Here is a 17,003-nt window from a genome sequence, read left to right as displayed (position 1 = left end):
GGAATTTCTTTCTTTGCAGCCCCATGATCACAAAAGAACAGAATAAATCCTTATCCGAAAATGACCCCAAAGGAAATGCTGCTACTTCAGTCTTGAATGAAGACTAGCCAACATAATTCACAAATCAATTCTTCTATATCAGGGGTTCTTATCCTCTTAGGTGCCATGGACCTCTTTGGCAGTCTGGTGAAGTCTGTGGGTCCCTTCTCAGAATATCATTATAAAATTTATAAAAGAACATACATAGTCCTATAAAGGAAATGAATTCTATTTAAACAAATTCATGAACCTCAGGTTAAGGATCCCTGTATAGAAAGACAGAGACAAACCTGGTAAGGTGTATTTCCTCTCATGGAAGCCCATGGAGTCTGAGGAGTTCTGACTATCTTGTATTGGGCTTTTTGTGCCAGTGGCAACCAGGAAGCTACATCAATGGTTTACCCCTTAATCCCTTGGACTAATTAAGTCTCTTGGATGGTTTCATTGACTTTTTATAGAAAAACTAGCCTTGCCTCCTTTGAGTCAATGTTTCACCTACCACAGGAGGTAATACTCATATTGATGAAATCTCTGATCCATTGAAGTATTGAAGAAATATCTTTGAACATAGTCAGAGGTTGCATCTAAACGGCCCCCTGATAAGGTGTCCTTACTGATTGCCATCTGCTCTATGCAGGCTACAGGACTAAAAAATGAACCCCTTGCATTTTCAGGACAATAGCAAGATGTGATAGTGTGAGTATGAGGTCAGTGAGTATCAGGTAAAATCTTTACCAGATCAGTGCTCAACATAATGCTTAGCATCATTAATTGCTTTTATTTTTAATGTTTTTAATTGAAATTTTCTTTTATTTTTCCAATTACCTACAGTGATAGTTTTTCAAGATTCATCTATTTGCAAATTTATGAGTTCCACATTTCTATCACCCTCACTTCCATCTCCACCCTATCCCGGCAGCAAACAGTCTGGTAAAAATTGTACATGTACAATCCTGTTTAACATATTTCCATATTTAGTCATGTCATGAAAGAGGAATTAGAACTAAGGGGAAAGGGGAAAAAGTCATGAGAAAAGAAGGGAAAATCATAAAAGAAGTTTTTTAAAAAGTGAACATAGTGTGTATTCAGACTCCATGATTTTTTCCTCTGGATGTGGATGGCATTATAGATAGCAGGTCTCTCAGGATTGTCCTTGAGAGGAACTGCATCATCAAAGTCAATCATCTTGCAATGTTGTTAATGTGTCTATTGTTCTCTTGGTCTTCATTCAGCATCAGTTCATGTAATTCTTTCCATGCTTCTCTAAAGTCTGAACATGTATAATTTCTTATAGAATAATAGTACACCATAACATCCAATAACTTATTCAGCCATTCCCCAGTGATTTTCAGCCATTACAATAAGAGCTGCCATAAATGGTTTTGAATATGTGAGACGTTTCCTGGTTTTTATGATTTCTTTGAGATACAGCTCTTATAGTAGTATTGGTTGGTCAAAGGGTATGCTCAGTTTTATTGCTCTTTGGACATAGTTCAGATTGCTCTCTAGAATGACTGGTTAAGTTCACAACTCCATCAACAATGTATTAATGTTCTAATTTTCCCACATCCTTCTAACATTAATCATTTTCATTTTTTTTGTCATCATAGTCAACTTGATACTAAAGTTGTACCTCATAGTTGTTTTAATTTGCATTTATCTAATCAATAATGATTTGGAGCATTTTTTCATATGATTTTATATAGCTTTAATTTCTTCATCTAAAAACATTGGGGAATGACCTGTTATCTTATAAATTTGATTCAGCTTTCTATATATTTAAAAAATGAATCCTTTATCAGAAATATTAGGTGTGAAAATTGTTTTCTAGTTTTTTGTTTTCCTTTGAATCTTGGCTATGTTGATTTTATTAGTACAAAATCTTTTTAATTTAATGTAGTCAAAATAATCCATTTTTCAATTTATAATGTTCTCTATTGCTATTTTAGTCATAAATTTCTCCCCTTTCCATAGATCCAACAGATGAGTATTTCTTGTTCTATTAATTTATGATATCTCCCTTTATTTCTAAATCCTATACCCATTTTCACCTTTCATCTGAAATATGGGTCTAAGCCTAGGTTTTGCCAGTTTTACCAGCAGTTTTGTTGAATAGTGAGTTCTTATCACAGAAGTTAATGTCTTTGAGTTTGTCAAGACATTTACTACTGTTTCTTTTGTACCTACTCTAATCCATTGGTCTATTAATCTATTTCTTAACCAGTACCAGGCAGTTTTAATGACTGTTACTTTATGATAATGTTTTAGATTTGATACTAATCTAACTAGGCCACCTTTCTTTGCATTTTTTTATCAATTCCCTTGATATCCTTGACCTTTTGTTGCCACAGATGAATTTTGCTACCATTTTTCCTAACTCTGTAAATTTTTTTCAGTAGTTTGATTGGTAAGACACTAAATAAATAATTTAATTTGGGTAGAATTGTCATTTTTATTATCTTAGTTCTGCCCAATCATGACAATTGATATTTTCCCAATTAGATCTGACTTTATTTGTGTGGAAAGTATTTTGTAATTGTGTTTGTCTTGAGAGTATTTTATGTTGTGTAGTTATTTTAAATGTAATTTCTCTTTCTATCTCTTGTCCTTGGACTTTATAATGAAATGTTGATGATATATGGTTTTATTTCAAATTCTGCAACTCTGCTGAAGTTGTTAATTGTTTCAAGTAATTTTAGTTGATTTTTCTACGGTTATCATACCATCTGTAAAGAGAAAAGATTTTGGGTTTTTTGTCAATTCTAAATCCTTCAATTTCTTTTTCTTCTCTTATTGCTTCTCTTATTCTAATACTTTTTATAGTATTAGAAAGCTAACATTTCTAATACTCTATTGAATAGTAGTGGTGATAATTAGTATCCTGTTTCACCCTTGATCTAACTGGAAATGCTCCTAGTTTATATTACATTACATATCATACAATGTTTGTTGATGGTTTTAGATAGATACTGTTTATTATTTTAAGGGAAACTCCATTTATTCCTATACTCTCTAGTGTTTCTATTAGGAATGGTTTTATATTTTGTCCAAGGCTTTTTCAGCATCTATCGAGAAATTATATGATTTCTGTTGGTTTTGCTATTGATATGTTCACTGTTTTCCAAATACTGAACCATCCCTGTCTACCTGGTATAAATCCTACCTGATCATGGTATATTATCCTAGTAATAACTTGGTGTAATCTTTTTGCTAAAACTGTATTTAAAAACTTTGCATCAATGTTCACTAGGAAAATTGGTCTATAATTTCCTTTGTCTGCTTTGGCTTTTCCTGGTTTAGGTATCAATACCATATTGGTGTCATAAAAGGAATTTGGCAGAACTCCTTCTTCTATTTTTAAATGTAGTTTATATAGGATTAGAATTAATTGTTCCTTAGATGTTTGGGAGAATTCACTTGTAAATCCATCTGGGCCTGAAGATTTTTTTTTTTCCTTAGGGAGTTTATTTATGGTTCTTCAATTTCTTTTTCTGAAATGGGGTTATTTAAGTATTTTATTTCTTCTGTTAATCTGGATAGCTTATATTTTTTATAAATATTCACCTATTTCACTTAAATTGTCAAATTTATTTGCATACAGTTGGGCAAAATAGCCCTGAATTAACACTTTAATTTCCTCCTCATTGGTGGTGGGTTCACCCTTTTCATTTTTGATACTGTAATTTGGTTTTCTTATTTCTTTTTAAAATCAGATTAACTAAAGGTTTATCTATTTTATTGGTTTTTTTCAACAAAACATCTCAGTTTATTTGTTCAACAGTTTTCTTACTTTCAACTTTATTAGTCCTTTGATTTTCAGAATTTCTAATTTGGTATTTAATTGGGAATTTTTAATTTGCTCTTTTTCAAATTTTTTTAGTTACATGTCCAATTCATCGATCTTTTCTTTCTCCACTTTAATTCATATAAGTATTTATAGACATAAAATTTCCCCTAAAACTGCTTTGGTTGTATCCCCTAAATTTTGCTATGATGTGAGTTTTAGGTCAGTCAGTACCAGGTAGAATCTTTACCAGATCCATGCTTAATATAGTGCTTTGTACATAATAAATGCTTAGTAAAAGCTTTATCCATTCACTATTGAGTCAAATATTAATAAGGTCACATGTGAGACCTCAATCTCAAGTGATAATGAAAGGCAAGGTATGGCCTGAATGGTATAATTTTCAGTTCTATTCAAGTACAGCCACTGTACTAACTAAGCCCTGGGAATAGAAAAAGAGGCAAAAAAAAAAAAAATGCTTGCCCCCAAGGAGCTTACAATTTAATATATTTAACATCTTGGAAATATTGACTTAGAAGATCAACCCCAGTGCTTTGTATGCATCCACACAGAAACATAAGGACAGGGATAGTTCAGGATAAGAAAACTTGATAAAATTGTCATCTGCATCTATAAAGGAGATGGACCAACCAAACTCCTAGTTCCCTGACTCTATTTAAGGTATTGTGGGAGAAGACATGATTTTCACCCCTGAGGATATTACAGATTAATCAGGGAAACACTACTTAAAACACCATTAGAAAACAGTTTAAGATAGAATAAAGAGGCAACATGATAAATTGGTCTCAGTCTTAGGAAGATTTGCATTCAAGACTTGACTTTGACTAAAGGCTGTGTGACTATGGGCAATTCATTTAACCTTTCAGTGCTAGAACTAATTATCCCAGGCTAGAAGTTTCAGAGAAGTTGCTAATTTAAATTGGTAGAGCAAATTTCTTTATTTGGGAGTTTCTCATAGCAGTTAAATAACAACCTAGACCTTATCGCCCCCAAAACAAAAAACAATCAAATCCTAGAATGTGTGGTATATATTCTAAGTTCAGAGTGGGGAAAGATCAGTGTTATCTACTCAGTCAAAGAAGACAGACTAAACTTAACCTTGAAGAAAGGACATGATCCTTATGTCTAGAGAGGGGAAGGATACATACGATGAATACAGATGAAATATGGCTTTGAAATCAGTTGCTGCAAGGGGGTTTAACATTCATAGAAACCAGTGACAAAGATAAGAGAAGAGTGTTACAATGAGGAGACAGTCGAGTCTTTATTGCTAGTGGTCTTAAAGGATGATAAAAATATACATTATTGCTGTTATTTGGAGATGAGGGATACTAACTTTGGGGAGCTTGAATAGATCCTGCAAAGTTGGATGAAGTCATTTCTAAGAAATGTCATTTCTTAGGGTTAGATTGTCACTGAGAAGCATCCAGGCAAAGAACTAATGATGAACTATTGCTTCAAGATTATCCTTTCACAAGTATTGGAAGGTAGAAGCTGGCTTTTGATGATGCTTCCCACCTTCATTTCCTGCTCAGACTTAAAGAGGGACACAAAACCTACCCCCTCCCACTAACGAGTTCTCAATTATTTTTGTTTTTAAAATTCATTGGGTTTACTTAGCCCAGTGACTTACATGCCATAAGTATTTGCTAGATATTTCTTGAATTTAATAGAACTTGTCTGATATATAATGGGTGATAGTAGGGACCTACTTCATGGCCTAGATGAGGAGATTTTTGGTAGGTCCCAGTGAAAGAGATGCTCTTCTCATCTGCTTCGTGGATACCAGGATTTAAGTGTTGAAGAATTGAGATAAGAACTTATGAAAGGGAGAAAAGAAGAGAGAGAGAGAGAGAAAAAATAAAGAAGAGATGACAATGAAAATAATTTAGGAGAGACATAAAGAACTGAGGACAGGAGACAGAAAGGGAGGTTCACCAGACACCCATGGAAGTCTTGAATAGGAAGGAAAGAAAAGAACCTTAGAATCTGGAAATAAGGAAGCTGAGAGAGATCTGAATATCTGTAATTATTTGTGTATATCTTCTCTCTCTTTTAGAATATGAACTATATTGGGGGATTATGCATATTTTGCATTGTTGTATCCTTTTCAGAGGGCTAGTTCTGGGCTTAGTCAGAGAATACTTGTGAAATAAATCAGCAAATGGGTGGTAGAAGACCATGGGACAGGAAACCTTAAACCTTAAAATGCAGGTAGAAGGTCCCCACTTGAAAACTCATCAGGGTTCATGTGCCTATTGACTCCATAGGAAACTTGAAGATGGAAAGGTGCAGGAGGAATCCTAACAAAACCAGGGCAAATACCTTTATGACAGTGTGAGCATGCATTGGTAGATCACCACATGGGCTGAAGATGGAAGCAAAAATGAGAATCTATGGACCACCTTGTCCTTAGAGCTTTGATAGCTGATCAGTCAGATGAAGTCCTTATCTTAATAACTTAAGGCAGGGTACTGACTAATTGGGAGTTCAGAATGCTCATCTACTTCCCAAGATTTAAGTAACAAAGTGTTCTCATTAACTATGAAGATGAGATGCAAAGGGACAATCATTTATATAAAGCCTATTGTTTCCTGGGCACTATGACAAGAGGTTCACAAATATCTCATTCGGAGTACAGATATTTCTGAAATCCAAGGAAATAGTCTCTAAGAGCTTTTTTTAAAAAAAAAAAAGTAGGACAGAGTGAAAAGAGCCATTTTATAGAACCTAGTGTCAGGAAGATCTGAGTTCAAATCTGACACCCGACACTTATTAGGTGTGTGATACTGGGCAAATCACTTACTTTCTGTTTCCTCCACTGTAAAATAATGATACAAATAGCATCTACTGCTTAGGATTGTTGTAAGAATAAAATAAGATATTTGCACAAAAAAAGAAAGAAAATCACCTTAGAACAGTAGGTATAATCAAGGTTAAGTGACTTGCCCAAGGTCACATAGCTAGTAAGTGTCAAGTGTCTGATGCTGGATTTGAACTCAGGTCCTCCTGACTTCATGGCTGGTGCTCTATCCATTGTACTATCCTAGCTTCCCTAAGCCATTTTTATATAGACATAAAATATATACAAACATAACATGTACATGTATGCCTATTAATATAGACATGCATAAATCTATAAATACATTAATATTATATATACTATTCACTTCCTTTCCCTTTCTCTTTTTATTACTCTCAGGAGACTGGGGATAAAACCAATTAACCCTAGGGAGGGAGCTGCATTTGTGCAGTTTTCCATTTCAGATCCCTTTCATTTAGACTGAATTTAACAGGAGGCATCAGTGCCCAGAGATACACACATATAACCTTTGAACCCTGAAACATTTCTAATGTTCATCCTATTGATTTGGAGGGTGAGAGAAAAGGAATGTATGTTATAGAATGCAGATTATTTCTATTAAGAGTAAGGATTAGAGATCATGTTTCCCAAATGTTCAACCTTAGCCAACTAGAAGGCATCAGAAATCTTCATCTTCCTGGGTTCCTAGAGTCTCTCTATCATGATAACCTTTAATCACATGAAGGTTCTTGACTACATCATTGAGCATAGCTCCCCCAAAGGAAACATATATATGTGTATGTATATAGTATATATTATATTAATGTAATATATGAACATATCTATACCAATATAGACTATATAGTAATATTTATATATCATGTGATATATAGATACAGATTCTTTGAGTTCATCAACTCCCTGACCCATTAGGCTAGAGATAGATAGATGATAGATAGAGCTATATCTCAATATAATTGATTTCCTTTGCAATTAAACGTATTTTATTTATTTAAGAAGATTATTATAAGAAGGCTTTGCTAGTCTATCAAAGGATAAAGTAAGGATCTCTGCTCTAATGTCTAGAAGCACCTTTTATTCTCCTCACCCCAGAAGCTAGGATTGACTTAAAGGTATTAGAAAGGACAACAGTTCTGTCTTGTGGTCTGCCTCCACAGTGAAGCACATTCAAGGAAACTCTCTTTCTCTGGAGACCATAGTGGTCAGTGAAAGGAATGCTCCCTCTTCTTGCCTAGGCAGGATCCATAGTCTCAGCAGGGTCAAGAGAAGCAGTTCCCAAGGCCTGTGCAGACCCATCCCCAGTCTGGATTCTGCTCCCCCCAAGCCCCTGCAGTTACAGTAACAAAAAGAATGATCATGGTAGGAAGGTCCTTTGCTGACTCTGTCACTGAGCTGGTATACTGAAGCCCCGAGAGTAAATAAACCAAGACTTGCTCAAGGGGGAAGTGGGGAATTTCTTTTCACTGAGGTCTTCTTCTCTTTGCAGGTGGGACCAGAAGTTATTGCAGACCAGTGACAACAGACTAGGCTTACAAGAAAAATACCCAGAGGCTTCACACCTTTTTGCTTGGGCTCACCAGTGAAGGATTTATTAAATTTTGGTTTGCCATATGTAATCTTAAATCAGATTTTTGTTTGCTTGCTCTCCTGGGTAACTTGCTTTAAAAAAAAAAACATTTAGCTGTAGCTAATCTACTGACCAATGGCTTAACCTGCAGGTGGTCGGGAGGCCCCCACCAAATTCCTCTGGACCCTTTGTTACCTGGCCTAGGAAAGCAAGACTCCTTGTGTGGAAAATGTTTCTCCTCCCCCAAAACATCTCCTGTATTAAGAGTCTTTTGTGACCATAAATCTGAAGAGGGGGATTATGATGGATAGGCTGTCACACAAATTGTTTCCTCTAAATGGATAATACAAACTCCACTAAAAGTTTACATGCTGACCTGATGAAACCTTTATTCTGAAAAACACTGCCATTTACATTAAACTGAAGCTTTAGGCCTGAGCAAAGCCTCAAAACAAATCCAATTTGAATATTTAATTTCAACTAGAATGAGCTCATTCCAAACACCTTGGCCTCAGTCCCCTCATAAACTCTTGCTGAAAAGCTGAAAGGAAATCTAGTCAGAGGATGCAAAGTTAACAGCTCTACCTAGCTTCCTTGAAGTTGAGATATCTGAATGGCTCCTAGTTAACCAAGATAAAGGAAAAGTGCACAGTATACAGTTTTAAAAGTGAAACACTATGGAGCATGCTGTGTTCAGCCCTGTAGGGGATACAGAAAAAAAATGAGTTCCTGCCCTCCAGGAGCTTACAATCTAGTTTAGTCTGAAGTCAAAAGGGACTGTAACTAGAAGATCAGTGAGCTGTGATTGTAGGTAGATAGAACTGGATTCAAGTTTGATCTCTCACACTTACTGTGTGGTCCTGGTCAAGTCATTTTACTGTCCCTTGGTAGTCTTTATTCATTCCTAAGTCTGTACCTTAATAGGATCTTGTGAGAATCAAATGAGAGAATGTATTTATTGCACTTAATAAATATTAAAGCATTACAATAATAACAAACATTTACATTGTTTTATTTAAGGCCCACAACCACTCTGCGAGGCTTTGTGAAAAAAACTAAGGCCCAGAAAAATTAAATGATTAGATGAAATAGAAAGAGTTCTGAACGATTAGTCTTAGAATAGGACTTAAATTCAAAATGTAGCTCTTATTTACTACTTGTATATGACTTTGAAGAAATCACTTCATTTCTCTGGGTCTCAGTTTCTTCATCTGTAAAATGAAGTGACATTTGAACTTTGCCTCTATCACATACTAGCTTTGTGACCTTGGGCAAATCAATGGATCATAAATCCCTTCATTTTATAGAACACACAGATGGGAATGCTGAAAAAAGGCCTATCTGACCTATGTTTTGGGCAAGATTTATGAGCATTTAGCACAGTGCCTGAGTATTAGATTAAGTAGATACTTAAGTTATTTAAATTAAATTGAATTAAGTAGATAATAAATTATTCTTGTATGATAAAGTAGTTAAAATAAAAAGTTCTAAACTTTAGATCAGGAGAGACTTGGGTTTGGACCCTTCTTCCATAACTTATTTACTTTGTGACTTTGGATGAGTCAGTGGTTCATCAATATCCAGACTGAAGCCTAATTGTACCCTTTCTCAGGCTCCTTTCTGACCCTGCAAATCTTTTCCCCCTCTTTCAACAGAAAAGGAAGGTAAATATGCATCCAATTCAAAAACTGACCTTAATTGGATTATTCTGTTCCAGCATATGTTGAATTTTCTGCAAGCAAATAGAATTTTCTGGGAATTATCTCCTCTAGATGGCAACCAGGCAAGAAACAGGAAGTCATCAGATGAATCTATGTGTGGGCTCCCCAGAGTTAGACTTTCCAAGCATCTAAGACCATAAATAATCAGTCCCTTCCTTCCCTACAAATGACTGGACAATTATAGATCATATAATTGCTTCTAATAAAATGGAATCTTAGATCATTCATATTTCTCTAAGCTTTAATAGACATTTTTAATAAATATTTGTCAAATTGAATTCCTCATGGATGGTAGCTTGCTTTTTTCTTTGGTTCTTTAGAATTTTGCTTTCTCAGAGTTTGTGCAGTATGCATGTGTATGTATTTCTGTCTGTCTATATGTATGTATGTGTGTGTGTGTGTGTGTGTGTGTGTGTATTCCTCTTGAAGAGAGTATTGGTTCCTGGTGTGTTTATATTCTTGTTGTATTTCCCCATCTTTTCTGTTTGCCTTAATTTCTGTAGTCTTTGCAAACAGTAGAAATTATCAGAAACAGCCTAATTACACTGTATGGGAGTGAATCACACAGACACATTTGATTTTTCTGTCAAACACATCGTTTCAGCCTTGCTGAGCAGGAGGGGAGTAAAAGAATGTGGAAAGTAGACCTCCTTGGATTTCAGGCCATAGCATCCTCTTGTCTTCAGTTTGGTCTACGAGGTCATGGTACCTGTTACATTAGGAGCAGGGTAAACTTCTCCTCTGTTGTCAGGGGGCAGTGTTGGAAGCTCCCTAAGCACTAACTATATGATCCCCAAGCATCTCTTCCAGGGGTGGACAATCTCTAGCCTATCTATCACAGGTGGCATGTGAGATGACTTTTAGTGAACCTGTGATCAGGATAATAGTGGAAGGAAACCAGTCTTGCTCTATCCCATTCCTTATTGCAATCTGCTCCAAAATCAAGTTTTCTTTAGTGCTGGGGAATTTGGTCTTCTTCAGGATTCCCAGACTACAGTAGCTATGCTGACAGACAGGGGTAGATTGTTGAGGTCTCACTGCCTGCCACCCTTCCCCCCAAACCAAGGCATGAATGAAAACATGGCATGAGACTTTCAGAAAAGTTGCCAATCCTTGATCCATTCTAGAATATAACCCAGTTATGCATCTAGCAGAATCCAGAGTTTTTGACCCATGGCTTCTGAGTAGTTTGTACTAAAGTAATCAGTCAACAAGTATTTATTAAAAGATTACCTTGTACTAGTCATTGTATCATTGCAAGAGCATAATAGTTTAGTTCCTCAAATAATGATTCATTTGAGTCATTTTTTTTTAGTTTTTGCAATGGGGTTAAGTGGCTTGCCCAAGGCCACACAGCTAGGTAATTATTAAATGTGTCTGAGGCTGGAATTGAACTCAGGTACTCCTGACTCCAAGGCCAGTGCTCTATCCACTGCGCCACCTAGCCGCCCCGAATCATTTCTTTTTTTTGCTTTTATCTACTATCTATTTTATTTTTCATTCTAATTTGAATATTAATCCTCATTCTTTCCCTCCTACTTTACCCCATAGTATCATTAAGAAAATCCCTAAAGTCAACCTATAAATCCTGGTTTGTTGGTTGACATCTTCTGTCTGAAAGGTAGATTAGTAGAGTGAAGAGAACTAGACTTTTGAGTCAGAACACTTGGATTCATATCCTGTTGCAGGTTCTTACTAATGTGTGATGACAGACAAGTCACAACTCTCAGATCACGGTTTTCTCATCTGTAAAATGAGGATGGAGTTTAAGTTCTCTTGCTCCACATACTTGTTCTGTGGAAAGTGCTTTCCAAACCTCAAGAGTACAATACAAATATGATTTTATTATTTGATCCAAGGCATCATAATGACAACATTGGGACCAAAATGATTTCAATTTTCCCCGGAAACTAACATTAGCTACTCTGGTCATATATTTTCCATGGTAGAATTAGTTCAAGAGAAGCAATCAGTCAGTCTACTGAGCATTTTGAAACATTTGGAATTTTCTAATCCTCTGCTCTCAGATTAAGACTTTATACAAATTAGAAACACTCTCCTTAATATTAGAAAATAAAGCCCTTCACAGCTTGGGTTCTCTGCTTCTAGAAGAAACTGATTTTGGTTAGGATAACTGCAGAGTAGTTTATGTTTACTTGGAAAGAAAAGGATATCATAGAAAACCAACTCTGAAATGCAGATATGGAAAGAGGAAAAAGGAAAGAGGGAAAAAAGATGTTGTTAAGAAGTCCTCAATTAACATTTCTCAAATCTTTATCCTCTCCCCTCTCATTTGTTGGCACAGTCTTTATGATCTTAAAAAAGTGAAGAGAAAAGAGGCCAAGATGGAAGACTAAGAAAGTAGTGTCCTTAACTTAGCAAATATAAATAAAAAGAGGCTTGGAGAAACTCCTTTCCAATAGAAGTGCTTTTTCAAAAAGATGGACCTAGTGACTCTTCATAAGTAATTGAAGAAGACCAGAGCTGACCCTATGTGAAATTTTGGAAATGGCCACCTTTTTCTTCAACTTCTCTTCCACATCTTCAGTTTCTACATCTTCTCTATTTTCTCTTATACCTTTTCTTTCTACCCCTTTCTCTGCCTAAGGAACAGTCTTCTTTCTGAGTCTCAGGACTTTCTGGCTCTAAATCTGGCATTTTATCCAGTGTGCCACCTGTCTGACCAAAAGTGTAATATATAGAGAAAGAATTTAAAAGCTAGCCACTGTCCTAAGCAACACAGTTAAAAAAGTACATGCAAACTGGACAAGTCTCAGTCATCAAGGATTTACATTTGAATGGGAGAAGACAATATATAATGAGGAGCCAGAAAGACAGGGAAGGCATGCCATGGAAATGCTAGCAAGTTGAGTAACTCAAAATAAAGAAATCATGTGTTTCTTTCAAATGTCTGAGCCCTGGGAGGTACCAAGGTTGGAGTCCAATGTTGGGGGTGGGAAGGGGAGGTGGAAAACTATTATCCCTCCAAGAGGTTATTTGTATTTCTTTTTCAGCTGGACTTGCAATTTCATTGCATGGGGAGTTTCTAGAAAGGAAACTCCTCAGCAACTTACTGGTTCTACATTTATTTCTAATTTATAATCTCTGAGAGTTGATTGAAGTATCAAGTAAGCTGAATGACCTGTCCAGAGTTACATAGCCAGTAAGTGTCAGAGGCAAGACTTAACCCAGGTCTTCTTGACCTGAGGTTGAAACAGATCCTCTGTTTGTGTGTGTGCGCACACACACACACACACACACACACACACATATGTATATATATATATATATATATATATGTGTATATATATATAGTTGGCCAAATTGTTTATACATATACATATATATGTAATATATATATATATATATATATATATATATATATATATATATATATATATATACTACAGCAAACAATAAAATGGTATTTTAACACAAGTAAGAGTCTTAAGCTACAAGGGTTCTAATGGTTATACCAGGGAGAGATCTTTTGAAGATAAATAGATATTTTCAGACTTTCAAACTCATATCACTTAGGAGACTGGTTACTTTGCCTATATTTAAGGCACTATAGAAGAGTTCTCTGATGAGTCTTCTTGAATGGTTGTAATCTAAGGAAAAATGTTTTTTGGTCTCTCTTTTATCTACCACTAAGGGTTTCTAGGAGGGATCCATTTTAAAATTATTATTGTGCCCCATGGAAAAACAGGTAAAATGGTAAGTATTAAATCATCTTCTTTTAAAATGCTCCTATCTGGCCAATAACTACCTTACATTAGAATTTGAATAAATAGAATATATCCTGTTAGTCTGAAAAAGTAGCAGGATAATATTGCTGTTAGTTAAGAGACCTCAGTTCAAGTCTGAACTCAGATACTTACTACCTATGTAACTCTGGACCAGTCACTTGACCCTGTTAACCTTGGTTTAGTCATCTGTAAAATGAGCTGGAAAAGGAAATAACAAATCACTCCAGTATCTTGGCCAAGAAAACCACAAATGGGGTCATGGAGAAAAGGATATGATTGAAAAGACTGCACAACAAAAATCTAGTCTTTTATGCTGTAAAAAGTAATTTATAAACATTCTGAATTCATCCATGCAATATATTTGTGAAGTATCATAATTTTAGTTTTGAAGATAAGGAAACCCAGGCTCAGAGAGACAAGTCAATTTCCCCAAGATCACAAAACTGGTTAGCCATAGAACGAGGACTAGAATACAGGTCTCTTGATCATGTCCAGGGTCCTTTCCACCACATACCACTTGATCTTATGTTCTTTCTGCTAGTGTTTATCCTATGTCTCTAGATGATTAAAAGGTAATAATACCAAAGACCACCTCATAATTCCTTTTCCCTCACATTCAAATTGACATTAAAAAGCCAATAAGAACCTTAAAAATAACCTATTAAAGGCAAATCATTTAGATGGGAAGGAAAGGAGGGAGAAGAAGGAGAACTCGGGGAGGAACAGCAATAAATCTAGAGAGCTGGATTTGGAATCACAGTACAGGGGTTTGCCTATTTGGCTATTTCCAGTGTAACCATGGCTATATTTTAGTTTTCTCAACTGAAAAATGAATGGAAAAAAATTAAATATCTACTCTATGTCTACTAAGAGAGGCAGTATATATGGTGGAAGATCTGGAAGATGTGGGTTCAAGGCCTATCTTTGGGTGATACTAGACGAATCACTTAACTTCTAAGTGCTCCATATGTCATTCTCCAGAAAACCAGGCCTTATCCATATAGCTTGCCATCTGCCCTGCTACCACAGTGCTCCCCCTGCCACCTTCGCACAGGTTTTCCTCCTCCCATCTTGTCCTGCTAGATATTAGAGTGTTTCCACTGACCTATCAATCAAGACAATTAGAAGAATTTCAGAGTTGAGTGGATTCTCTCCCTCCGGTTAGAGGGGATTGGTCTCTGAGGGTCTCAGCAAGAGGTCTACTGTTGCAGGTAAGGGAGAAGGTGGGATATGAGTTAGGGAAGGTAGCAAGATGCTTAAGCAGCCTGTTTACACATGGTAAATAGCTGAAATGAGATTAGAACACCTTAAAGTTCTCTTCTATCTCTAAAACTCTCAACCTATGATGTTAGTTTTAGATACTTTAGAAAGTAGAAGTGAATGGAGAACTTTAGAATAATGAGGTCACACAAAACAGTGACTTCACTTTCATCTTTCACAGAGTAATGTTTCTGCATTGACTTCCACTCACACTTGATGAAGGTGAATGAAGAACAAGTATCACTGAGGAAGAGAAGGTCTCCGAAAACTGAAGAATTTATAGGATGCTTTCTGCATAGCCTCTCTTCACTCTCCTCTTCACTGGCCCACCCACTCTGGACCTCAGGGTGCTCTCACAAAATTAATTTGGTCACTGTTGACCAAGAAGAAATGAGATGAGAGCCCTCTATTTAAATGTAAACAGATAGAGGCTGTGACCTCTGCTCCTGAAAGTGAAGGCAGTGGGGGAAAAAAGGAAGTATAATGCACTTGAAGGTGGAAAAAACGGGTCATTTGGTTCAAGCTTTTAAATGCAACCATCCTGCGTTAGAAGCAGCTCGACGACCTTCTTCCAAGTTCCAAGGAGATACTAGGACTCTGGCCTATTTGCATGTTTGCAAAACAAGACCAGGATAGGATGAGCTTGCTCACTGACCTTGACAAAAACATTCTGAAGAACTTTCACATTCCATTTACTGGCAAGTTCCACAGACTAAATAAATAACTAGTTTAAAAACCAAAGACTTTGTGGCTGATAGAGTTGAATAGATTTTTCACCCAGAATAGGAACACTCAGACTATTTAGTTAGTTGTTTGTCAGTCACAGAATTAGGACAGTGAGATTTGTTCCAGTGCCAAGGAGGATGAACTAGTCTAGGGTTTTCCCTTAATGAAAATAAGGAATCATTAGGAAAAGATAAAGGCTGAGGAGGTGTAGCCAGGAAGAAGCCAAGTAGAGTGAGTGAGGAGCCCTGTCACTAGGCTATTTTCCTTGTTAGTCCCAGACAAATTAAAAGCCTCCTAGCCCTTTCATTCATTCATCAGGAACTCCTTGCTTTCCAAGGCAGAGTGGGCTGGGGTTGCTGGGTTGGAAAGGGATCAGATTCTGGAAGGCTAGCTCTCCGGAGACACACTATGAGGATGAGCAATGTAAGAATAGAAATGGAGGAGACAACTCAACTGAGATCAGCAAAAAATGAAAAGAGGCAAAGTGAAAGCTAAGAAATTTGAGTAAAAAGAATTTAAACTCACTTTTGCTCTTTTGTACCCCTTCCTTTCTCCCTTGAAAAGAGTATGGGAAGAGAATGATGACGAATTTTTGAATGACAATAGCTGGTTATGAGAATGGTCTGGGAAAGATACTACCTTGTCACAGATGACCTTGCTAATGAGTTAGTATTTGATCTGGCAATATTGTTGGTAGGGAAGGATTTCCTTTGGAAATACAGTATCATTTCCATGGATCCTCCTCCGAAATGTCATTAGGATAAACCAAGGTAACTTTTATAAGGGGTAGACACACATCCTGGTGGAGGAGGGGAAATTTTTCATATTGACCCTACCCACTGCACCTAGACAACCGTTCTTAAATGCATTTGTTCATCTTTGCTCAGCTGCTCACATAAATGAAAGAGATATGTGCTTTTGCATGAAGAAAAGTCTTGAATCTTCCCTCTTGTTCATTTTTTTTTTAATTCTGCTTGGAGCATTAAAAATGGTTTTCAGTACCTAGACATCACATTCCTAGGAAAAATAATTTATCTGGGAAAACAAGTTGGTGATAGCCTCCAAACCAAGAAGATGCTATTCATGGAGAAAGCCCAGCTACTCAGAAATCCTCTCTCTACCCAAGAATTCCCAGGTGCTCCCTGCTGGGCTCTAATCTAATCCCTTCTGGGGGTTGGTAATTTAATTGTGTAATGGTCCACACCTGAGACATTCATCTAGCTATCTCCTAGGACATTACCTGGCTTAAAAGAAAGACTAATAAGAGTATTAAGGCAGGGTCTTAGACATTTAAAGCTTTTTCCAAGGCCTA

The 17,003-nt window shown here is 36.3% G+C and overlaps 1 long non-coding RNA gene across 1 annotated transcript in view; it reads left to right on the top strand.

Moving 5' to 3' along the window:
* LOC141513864 (uncharacterized) overlaps nucleotides 1–8,312 on the top strand; it is a 187,859-nt gene extending 179,547 nt beyond the window's left edge. The window contains exon 4 of the long non-coding RNA XR_012475897.1: nucleotides 8,155–8,312. This is a non-coding gene — a long non-coding RNA (uncharacterized LOC141513864). The remainder of the gene's footprint in view (nucleotides 1–8,154) is intronic.
* The last annotated feature ends 8,691 nt before the right edge of the window (nucleotides 8,313–17,003 follow it).

This window comes from Macrotis lagotis, chromosome 1 (assembly GCF_037893015.1).
Source record: "Macrotis lagotis isolate mMagLag1 chromosome 1, bilby.v1.9.chrom.fasta, whole genome shotgun sequence".
Lineage (NCBI taxonomy): Eukaryota > Metazoa > Chordata > Mammalia > Peramelemorphia > Peramelidae > Macrotis > Macrotis lagotis.
Note: the sequence above shows the minus strand (reverse complement) of the source record. Positions and strands in the feature narration are given on the sequence as shown.